The sequence below is a fragment of the Taudactylus pleione genome, unplaced genomic scaffold, assembly GCF_031769625.1.
Source record: "Taudactylus pleione unplaced genomic scaffold, aTauple2 ptg000528l, whole genome shotgun sequence".
Classification (NCBI taxonomy): Eukaryota; Metazoa; Chordata; class Amphibia; order Anura; family Myobatrachidae; genus Taudactylus; species Taudactylus pleione.
Window position 1 is genome coordinate 316,575 of NW_028284930.1, and position 11,747 is coordinate 328,321.

General features: G+C 43.3%; 1 pseudogene; it reads left to right on the forward strand.

Annotated features, from left to right (window-relative positions):
• The first annotated feature begins 2,361 nt into the window (after window positions 1-2,361).
• On the forward strand, window positions 2,362-2,480 carry LOC148501203 (5S ribosomal RNA; annotated as a pseudogene).
• Window positions 2,481-11,747: the final 9,267 nt, after the last annotated feature.

Consider the following 11,747-nt stretch of genomic DNA (forward strand, 5'->3'; position numbering starts at 1 on the left):
AAAGTCATGAAATGGGCTTTTGGTGAATCGCCGTAACTTATGGCGATGGTCACAGATGCAATCGCATGATGCTAATAGTAATATCGCCACATGTACTAAAGTGTGAGTTTATCTAAAATGGCGCTTAGGCGGCCATTCGCAAAATGGAGTCTTGCTGGCCAGTCGAAAGATGGTGTCGCTGTGATTCAATTTTAAACTGATCTTGTCTCAGCCAATAATCCAGCATCGACATGTAACAGAACATCTTGGCCTTCGTCATGGGCTACGCCAGCGGTGGTGACCTATTCGATCCCCTTTCAAATACAAACCGTCTTGAGATCGAGGCTGCAATGTAAGATCTATCACTGAGCTGATGTAACACTCTGTGTAATTGTGTGTGATAGAGACTCTGAGACATAGGAGATTACAGTGTGGGGAATGAGGTACATTATAATCAGTGGCAGAACAGCTGTCACACCACTGCCTTCATTACACTTGTCCTACTGATTATACCAGCAACGGCCACCACTGATTACAGAATATTATGTACACACCCAAATCTTAGGTGGATAAAAAGAGGAAATAATTTCAGGCCAGAAAACACACATAGCCACACACATATATATATATATATATATATATATATATACACACACACACACAGCTATATACACACACACATAGCCACACATATACATACACACATCCATATACACACACATATACATACACACATACATATACATACATACAGCCATATACACAAATATACATACATACACATAGCCACACATATACATACACACACATATACATACATACAGCCATATACACACAGCAATATACACACACAGCCACGCATATGCATACACACATCCATATACACACACATATACATACACAGCCAGACATATACAAACATATACATACATACAGCCACATATACACACACATACATACATAGACACAACCAGACATATATACAGACCGCCAGACATATACACATATACATACACACAGCCAGACATATACACACATATACATATACACATACACATATACATACACACACCCTTGTACAATATGCTTTATCCCCTCCTCACTTGTTGGTCACCATCACTCTGACTCTTCCACCTATGACTCTTTCCAACCTGTATTTGTCCCTCATAAGCTGGGTACACAATATACAATGTATCATATGACTGACGCGAATCAGAACAATATATTATACACATCAGTAGTGTGTACGCCCGATCCGTCATTCACAATGGTCGTTCATTTCATTGTCTCATCGGCTGCTCTGCATGGCAGATGGGATGATGCATTGAGCAATGTGATGCAGTTACACACAGCATGTAATGATACATCGCACCGTCATACATTGGATCGTGCAGTGTGTACAGAGCGCGTGATATATCGTTACATCGCACAGGTGCTGGGTCGCACCATCGTATGGTTTATACCCAGCTTACACACTTCTTATTCCTCTCTTACTATGTCCCTATCCCACATTGTATCTCTCTATCCTCGGAGCACACTTATATAAGAATTCTTAGACTGTCATATGAAGAAGGAGGACGCGCGTTTCGCCCGCATCGAGGCTTGATCACAGTCTGCTGATATCCAGGATAACCCAGTCAGTGCACGGACTGGGCTCCATTGTTTTCCCCACACTGGTAACGTATTAAAACTGGCAGATTACCATCTCTGGCCAGCTGGTTTGACTTATGAAGTCATAGCTTACCTTATATTGAATATCTCCTCTCCATAGTTATCTCTCTATTGCTACTCTATACAACGCATCCCTGCTACCTAGTTCACTTTCCATCTAATGTAGCTATTTTCTATGCATCCCTCTTTTCTTATGTGTGACATGTTAATAGGATACTGAGGCTGTATGCTACTTCGCCTCAGCATAGCAATAACATGGGATTTTGATTGTTTATTCATAAGAGATTTATCTGGGAAAGGAGTGTCAGTTGCAGCTATCACAGAATATCACTATTATCTATAACATATTTTCAATGATGTCTCAATTTTTTTGTGATGATTGCATTCAGTACATGAATATTTAATGTGCTGTGTTAGGCTCTGTTACTTCATCTGTCACTAAGGGTAGAGTTCCTATTTTTCTATGTGTATATGGAACTCGGCATTATAATTTTATGACACAGTTATCTATGTGGTGTTATTTACAAGTTATATATGCTTATGCTTTATATGCATAACTGATTGCATCACAAGTAAGGCATGCCTATGCATCACCTGTCTTGACAGCAATGAACTAGCAATTGGACCTCTCCGTTGAGAATAGTCCTACATTTTATAATAGGCTCAGACCGTGTGCATAGGGTGAATCCCCATATATTTTCAGTAGCGATGGTCTACAGTCATACTTCACTGATTATGCCCAAATCCGTCTGATCTTGGAAGCGATCCAGTGATAGGCCTGGTTAGTATTAATGTGGGGGACCACTTAAGAATACCAGGTTCTGTAGACATATATTGTACTGTTTAATGGGGATCACAGGAATGCATACTGTGTAGCCTATATACCGAATCTTATGGTATTTGCTGTGTCATTTCATAATTAAGCACATTTACTGGTACCCTTCATTTGGTGTGGGGTACTCTGCAGAAATTGTCCACTATATTTTCGCCAACAACAATATGTATGTATCTGGTATGTTTTACTATACTAATAAAAGTTATATTTTACTCTAAGAATTCTTATGTAAGTGTGCCCCAAGAATAACCTTACTTTTTCTTTGTTCAAATATTCTGTTATATTTAGGCTCTGGGAGCACCACCAACAACTTTGGGATGTATAAATTATTTATAGACATAGATGGTTGGTCATAATAATTCTAATTATGTTATTGTGCGGAATCCTCCCTGTTTACCTTTGTAATCTCTCTATCCTCCCCATATATACACTATGGCTCTCTCATACATCCCCATGGAGGCAGAGTAATATGCTTATTATAATACCATGCAGAGGCTGTGACTGGATGCACAGGGGTTGCTGGAAAGTGACATCACCTGAATAGCCAGTCCTAGTGGCAGATGCTCAGAAGACTTGTGTCTGCTACAGAGGAACCAACAGAGGAAGAGGAGGAGGAGGGCCTGGCTACAGGGGGAGGAAGTAAGCAGCTCGGTGCTATAGGAAGTACAGATGTGTCCTTATAGACTGTGGCTCTAGTCATGGAAAATAGCCCCTCTCTGTACACCAGATCCCGGGGGTCACAGCAGCGCCAAGTATCTTAGGGCTCTATTTATTAACATTATTTTTACTAAAATAAAGTGAAAAAGGGTGTTTTCACACCCTTTTCACATTTTTTTAGTTTCACCTGTAGTTACTACAGGGCAATTGGAGTAGAATTAGTAAAATTCTACTCCAACCCCCAGTATCACTTATTTTTAGTAAAGCAGATCGCATTTCCCATAATTGTAATGGGAAATGTGATCCGACCAGAGTTACTAAAAATAAATTGTAAAAAAATACCGGGGGAAGCCCTGTGATATTAACGCCACCTGGAGGTAGCGTTATCCAGGGTCTCCCCCGGTTACTGGGCTCCCACTCTGCTCTAATGGGGAGAACAGAGGCGGGAGCCGGTACCAGTAATCAGCTATGTGGTCTAAGCAGACCGCAAGCTGATTACTGTAAAAAAAAGAAAAAAAAATTAAAATTTTTTTTTTTTACTTACCTGAATCCAGGGACCGGTGATCGGGCTTCTGGTTATGGCTCCTCTCCGGTCAGCTGGTCTCCCATAGTACACTGGGGCCCGGTCATCAGGTGATCGGGCCCCATTGCAGTATGGGAGATCACCTGATCGGGAAGCCCGGAGAAGATCACCGGAGGTCAGGAGGTTCAGGTAAGTGTAATGAAGGAAGGGGGGGTCATGGGGGAGGGAGGGGGGGTCGCGGGGGTCAGCGATCGCAGGGGTGGGGCTTAGTGCTGGGGGGCAGGGCTTAGCGTCGGTTGGGGGGTAGTAGCGGTGGTCGGTCGGCGCATGCGCGGGCTCTTAGTCGCGGTATTTTTTCCGAAAATACCGCAACTAGAGTGCGGATGGGATCCGCAGGGACAGAGCTTTATCGCAAGCTCTGTCCCTGCAAGGAATTTATAGTAAATCCCTGTGATATTGCCTGAATTCGCAATGCGAATTCACTCGGTAATATCACACTACAATCCGCATTTAATATGCGGATTGTAGTAAATAGAGCCCTTAGTCACATAAATAACACACCTGGGAGTGACACTACTACACTGCTAGTTTACACTGAGTAATCTGATGTGTGACATTTGTACATCTGTGTATGAATGAGTCTGAATCTGTATATGAATTTCTACCATGCAGCGGCCGCGACTTCTCTAACAACAATAATTTCCTTTATGTTTCATCTGCGACATTGTAACATTGTTCAATTGTCCTATAAATAACATATATGTTCCATGTACACAACTATTTCTGTATCTAAGGAACCTCACACAGAACAGGATCTGGGACCTTACAATATCTTTATATTTCTTCTTTAACAGATTCTACGCTGCTGAAATGGTCTCCTGTCTCCAGTACCTGCATGTCATGGGCTTCATACATCGGTATCTACCTTTCTTTCCTCACTTACATACACATAGAAGAAATGTCACTTTTGGGATTCATGGTCATCCCAGACGTAACTGTATTTACAATGGGGAATGAATGAAAGTAGTTACACTCTGATAAAATAAAAGAAATACTTAGCAATGCTGATTATTAGTATCATGATTATTTTGGTAATCAGGATCCTTTAAATCTAATATACAGGTCAGTACAAATATGTAGGAAAGGGACATCTGTGCTATTGGTATAGCCCCCAACACTGGATGTGGGCAGATTGGGACAGGGGTGTGGCCATGTAATGGAGGGGTGTGGCTATATCTCAGAGGGGCATGGTCACACCCCCATAGTGTGCAGGGCTAGGCTGACCGTCATGTACCCCCAGTGGCCCTCCTACCACCCTGCCACATGCACCGCTGCAGGGCATAGAAATACTTCCCAACTGCCCGGCGATTAGGATAACACAGTCCCTATAATTACATAATAACAGAACCAGCATATAGAGATGATCCTCCTGATATAGAGACATAGGGAGCTATGCAATTTGTGCATGTTATATTCTCTTTATTTTTGGCTCCAAAAAGTTGGTTGTCATATAATAAATAACAAGGGCCGGATCAAGGGCCATTTAAGCTGAGCTGCCTCGCAGAGTTTTGGAAGGGGGTGATTCATGCCTCCTCACTCAATTGTTAGTGTATGCTGCCCAAAAGGAAGAGGATTCGAGCTACGATGCTAATGTTGATTGGACTGTTCCTTCAAAAAAGATTGTAGGCAATAAATATTTAAGGCGCAGGTCTTAACAATTGAAGAGTCTTATCTGTGTATTTCACTTGAATTTATTAGGAATATTCCATACACAGAAAGGTTGGTCATCATATCACATATGGCTAGTCATAAAAGAGTATGTATAAGCTCTAGTAACACGTATCACAGGCATACTGCCGCTTTCTCACTCTGATTAAGCCAATATGTGACCCAAGTCCTTTTTGTGGGCTCTGTAGCTCGCCAGAGTATTTCCTATATTCTGCCCACACGCAGGCTCCATATTTCCGAGGAATGCCCTGGAAATATGGTGCCAACACCTGTCCAGTGAATGATGCTCAGTGATCAGATTGGGCAGCCCGGGGCCCCCTTAGCACAAGGGCCATGTGTACAGCACACCCTGCACTTACTGTAGCTATGCCATCACATTCCATGGTCCATGGAACTGTCCACACAACAGCGGACCACCCTGATCCGGTCAGGTGTAATAGGTATTTGTCCCTTGGGAGATGCAGGTTTACACATTGGTAAATTAGCCTTAGTCACCTACAATACTAATGATGTATATCATATACTGTCTATGCAAACATGTACTTAATGTAATACTAACTGCAAATTGTCTCTTTTACAGTGATATAAAACCCGAGAACATACTAATTGATGATTCCAGCCATATTAAAATCGCCAACTTTGGGCTGGCGGTAAACAAGATCCACAGAGCCAGGGGCCATGCAGGGACACGAGGCTACATTGCCCCAGAGGTGAGGCTATAACATAGAGGTGAGGTGTACAGTATATTAGCGCTCTCCGTATATATGGGCTCTATGTAGTAAGGTAAATATGGTGGACAGATTGGCACATTTCCACTCTTACCTCTTGCCCAGGTTGTCACCATTACCAGACTACAATCACTGCATAATGATCTAAGGGCCTGATACAGAGTTCTACGGAAACCCGATGGTATGCATACAACTCAGATGGTGGGAACTGATTATGTGTATGACCCATTCTGCGTATGTGCACAACGGGTCCTGCGTCATCGCATCATCCAGTGTATCCTAAGTCTCACCCTAGCGTCAGGCAGCATTCCTGAATATGGGGAGCGTTTCCCATTTTCTGGGAGTGCACATGCCTGGATCAATTTCCTGGCCCCAGCAGGGGAGTTCTGGCGGCCATTCAGAGTAAGCTTAGGCTTACTGAGATGGCCGATGTTGATCCAATGATGTATCCTCGGATGAGGCAGCGGATCACAGAACCTGTCAGGAGGTGTCTGTTTACACAAGATGCCTCCTGCGGAATTAGCATATATTAGCATAGCTGCTGCGTCCACAGACACAGCATCGATGCTAACAGTGTACAACTCTGAATATGGCCCTAAGTCACGTCCAATCAGGATTTCCCTTCACTGTCAGCCAATCACAGGTGTTTTCCCATGCTGGCGACTTATGACTGATTGGCTGTGAAGAGGAGACAGGGTAATCACTCTTTGGTTATTTTGCTGGGGTTGTTCATAGAGAGCAGATGGTTCTTTTTATGGGGAATTTGTTTTAGGATTTACCTTTTAAACTGACTATGGTGGATCAGGAAGGAATAAGTATTTAATAAACAATAATTATTGGGTCTCGTCTTATAATTTTAATGAATCAATTATCCAACAACAAAGAAGTAAAGGCAACTATTTTCCCTGTGGGAAGGCAGTGCGGACCAGGGGTGGAAAGAACCCTATCACAGCAGGTAAGCAGCAGCCAATCATGCACCCCCCATCTGGCATCTTGCTTACTATTTGGCAGGCATTGGGTAGAAAAGGGGCAGGCTGTGAGGCTGCAATGCTTGCCTTTATGCAGGGTGGACCAGGGTTGAGGTGATGGGGCTGCTAGCATCCTCCATCTGCCGGAGGCACCGCCGACAGGGTGGGTCGGGGTCAAAGTGGAAGGCGTGGCTGTCATCCAGCTTCCGACGGGGTGGCTTCGAACAGTGAGCTGCACTGTGACACTGCCAATAAGCTGCTGTGTGCTGACTTTACTATATGAAATGTCAGTACAGGGAGACTTTTGGAACGCATCACAGTGCTGGACATCAGGGATATTTTTTAGGTCAGACCTTCCAAGAAATATAGCGCGGAGAGAACACTGTTTATCGATGAGGCCAATGCAACACGTAGCATAAAAGAAATAAAATAAATAATTGCTTCTGCCTACATGTACAAAACACAATTAGGGAGTTCCAACCATAATGGCAGGTATGTCCTCATCCCCAAAAAGATTCTGATGAATGCTCTATAATACTGAGAGCATGCAAGTTACCAACATGCAATGTAAGAGTATACTTATCAATGCCATACAATAAAGAGAGCAACCTAGTTATAGCCATATAAAAGACTTATAAATTTCATATGGGAGCAGCCTAGTAACTGCCAGCAATAGAGAGAACATCCTAGTGACTGATATACAATGCAGAGAGCATATATGTGACTACCACATAATACAAAGACTCACAATGCAGAGAGCAATTTAGTGACCATCATACATGACAGAGCATTATTATGCAATACAAATGTATTTATTTATTACATTATTTATTTATACATAGGGCCTGATTCAGACCCGCTGGCGAGCGCTCGCAAGAGGGTCGATGGTACCCAAGTGCACATGCGCACGACGGAGGCGCCTCCATCGTGCGCATGCGCGAGACCAGAAAAACGATGGCCAAGCCGTCGTTAAGGGTCTCGCACCAAAGGGGGCATGCTGTCGATGGTGATTGACAGCACGCCCCCTTTGGTGGGCATGCCGGGGGCGTGGCTGCCCAGACGGAGGTGTTCCCATGGGAACGCCTACCGTCTGGGTCCGGTCCCACTGACATACATCACTAGTGATGTCAGTGGGAGTGCTTTTGGCTCTGATAGAGCCAAAAGCACTCCTGGGCTTGCGGCAGCGAGACCCTACCGCAGGGTCTCGTCGTAAGCCCGATGGTCTTGACCATCGCGACCATCATTTTGGCCGCTCGCTATAGCTGTGGGTTGTAACCCACAGCTATGCGAGCGGCTGGGAGGCCGCTCCAAAAAGGAGCAGGGACGGCCCTGATTCAGAGCGAGCGCTCTGTCAGAGCGTCCGACTCTGAATCAGGGCCACAGTCCGCAGACTGACTCTAGTTATTCCCTGCCCCAGTGGAGTTTACAATCTATATTCCCTATCACATGTACACACATATACCGAAGGTTAAGTTGTTTGTCAGGAGACAAATAACCTAATATTATATTTTGGGGGTGGGGGATTGTGGGTGGAAACTGGAGTATCTAAAAGGAAACACAAAAACACAGAGAGAATAAAACTCCACACAAATAGGGCCTTGATAGGAGTCAAACCCAAGACCGCAGTAGTGTGAGACAGCAAGCTAACCACTGCACCACAGTGTTGTCTTACAGAGAGCATTCTTGCTACAGCCATATAATACGGAGATCACAATACAACACAGAGAATAACCTAGTGACCACCATAGGATACAGTGAGCATCCCTGTGACCATAACAAAATATAGAGAATTATGTTAACCACAATACAAAACTGAGAGCAGACAAGTAATATTTAATATAGGGAGCACTATTGGGACTGATACATTTTATCCCCCTCATTATTTATTATGCCCACATTGAAACCACTAATGCCTTCAGTTTCAACATCATTATCACCATTATAATTATATACTCCTATTTCCCCATAATTATTCCCATATCAATTAATTCCATTTATATTCATTTGCCCCCCATTAACTGCCAGAGTCTCATGAAAATAATGTAATGTGTCCATCCCGGTAACCGTGTCCCCCAGCATGCCTATAATAGGTATACATGATCAGAGTCTTCATACATCTCACATGTACGGTATCATTTATCCATCTGTCATCTGATGACACATTGTGCCCAGTTGTGCTTTCCAGTTTATATAACAGTGTAATTCAGCAACTGTCACCCTTTATTGTCAGATTCTCTCAGGCCAACAGTACGATTCGGGAGCTGACTGGTACTCCTTCGGTGTAGTACTGTACGACATGACATCTGGACAATTCCTGCACGCATGTAAGAACTCGGCTTTACCGGGCTGTCACCTGAGCCCAAATACGAGAGACATCATTGAAGAGGTGAGTGTGAGAAGTTACTTGACATTTGGTACGAGGTACAAGGATGTTATGAACAGTGTGTCCCATTGGTCATCCTCCATTATTTCTATAATAATCCCATTTTGTAGCATCTGTCATGTAGTTGCTATAAATGGTTAGATAAATATATATTGGGAAAACATCTGTACTTACATATGTCAGATTACTTTTATTGGTTCCCCCTTTCTGACAATCATAAACAAGTGGTGAGAAGCCAGATCAATCATTGCTGCAGGACTCACTGTACCACTGACATACACTGCCAGTCATTAGTTTTAGAACACCCCTATTATACCACTTTCTGATAAGATTTAAGCAAATCAAGTTCAGCGAATGACCTAACATAATACAATATAAAGCAGTAAACTGCTAGAGGCTAAAAAAAAAGTTACGTTAGCCAGACTTCAGTTATAAGAAAAGCCCTTTTTCAGGGAACAAGTAATGAGTTAAGAACTTACAGATGTTCTCCAGCAATGAGAAAGCCTTGCCTGGGCTATGAAGCACCACCACTGGACTACTGAGGACTGGATTTAAAAATATGAAATCTTTCTTACATGAGGATGGGCATTTTATGCCCTCGAGAAACCAAAAGAATGGTGCCTTAGTGCATGAGGTGTAATTACTATAAGCGGCATCTTCCCAGTCTATTTAAGCAAAAAATGTAAAAGGGCTGCTTTAACAAGCCAATGCTTAGTAAATAAACCTGTGTGACATCATCCGTCAATAAAGGGGAGGAAGCGTTATGGTCTGGGGGTCATTTGCTGGAACCTGAATTGACGACTTTAACAGAGTGACTGCACCCTAAACCAAAAAAATCTACTGTACCACATCTTTAGCACCATGCAATACCCTACAGCAAGATAATGACCCAAAGCATTCCTCCAGGCTATGTCAGAACTACTTATTGTCAAATAGAACAAGATGGTGGGTTTCAAATCAGACAATGGCCAGCACAGTCTCCAGACTTAAAGCACTAAGCTTGTTTGGGATGAATTGGACAGAAGGGTGAAAGCAACCTATAAGTGCAACACATTTGTGGGAATTTCTGCAGCAGTGTTGGGAAGAACTATCCAAGCAATATTGATTTCCAATGTAAACAGATACCACAAGTGTCTTCGCCGGTTATATCTCCATTTATTTGTTGTTTGCTATCATTTCAGAGTACACTGAGGGCCTGATTCAGAGCCGCTCGCTGGTGGCGAGCGCTCGCTCTGAATCAGGGCAGGGATTTTTTTTTTTACCTGGCCCCTCGCTAAGCTGTGGGTGACCACCCACAGCTTTTGCGAGCAGCCTGGATCCCATCACGATTATTGCGACCATTGGGCTTGCAAGGAGACCCTGTGGTAGGGTCTCTGCTCTTGCAAGCCCGAGTGGATTTCCAGCTCTAACAGAGAAGGAAGTCCACTACTGACATCACTCGTGATGTCAGTAGGGTCGCCCACAAATGGCAGGCGTTCTTAAGGGAACTCCTGCATTTGTGCAGCCACCCCCCGTCCCCGCCTACAAAACGGGGCAAGCTGTCAATCAACATCGACAGCCGCCCCGTCTTGTAACGAGACTCGCTTGCGAGCGGGTCTGAATCAGCCCCTAAGTCATTAAACTGCATGCATTTTTAATACAAATTGGAAAAATGATGATGTTCTACAACTTTTGACCAGTAGTGTATACTATCCTACTTTTATCCTAAAATAGATGCACATCCTCTGATTACAGTAAAGAATATTGCTTTTCTTGTGTGACACTGAAAACATGACTTACTTATATTGCTCCCAAATATGTGGTATAAGGGATGAAACTGCAGCTGAGCTGACACTTTAGTTACCCTCATGTTGCTCTTTTCAGCTTCTGTGCGATGACCCCAAGATGCGTCTGGGTGTGAACGGTGAAATACGTCATCATCTGTTCTTTGAGGGTATTGATTGGGTGGAGTTATAAGATCTTCAAGTGCAGCCCCCATTCATACCCAGCAAAGTAATTTCATAGAACTAAAAGATAACGTATAGGAATCTCATCATGTTAACCCCACTGATTAACATACAGTAACACTCATATTACAGGGACCATGGTAGGTATGGACTAAATCCTTTCACTGGTAAAGGAGCTGACGTTATGCTATGTAACCATACACTGGGCTTTTATTACCAGATATTATTATTCATGTGTGTCATAACAAGACAAACCCAAGCATGTGTGAGGTGTACGCAAAAGGGTTAATTGAATAAAACAACCAGGTCTGTCTAAAAAATGACAAACC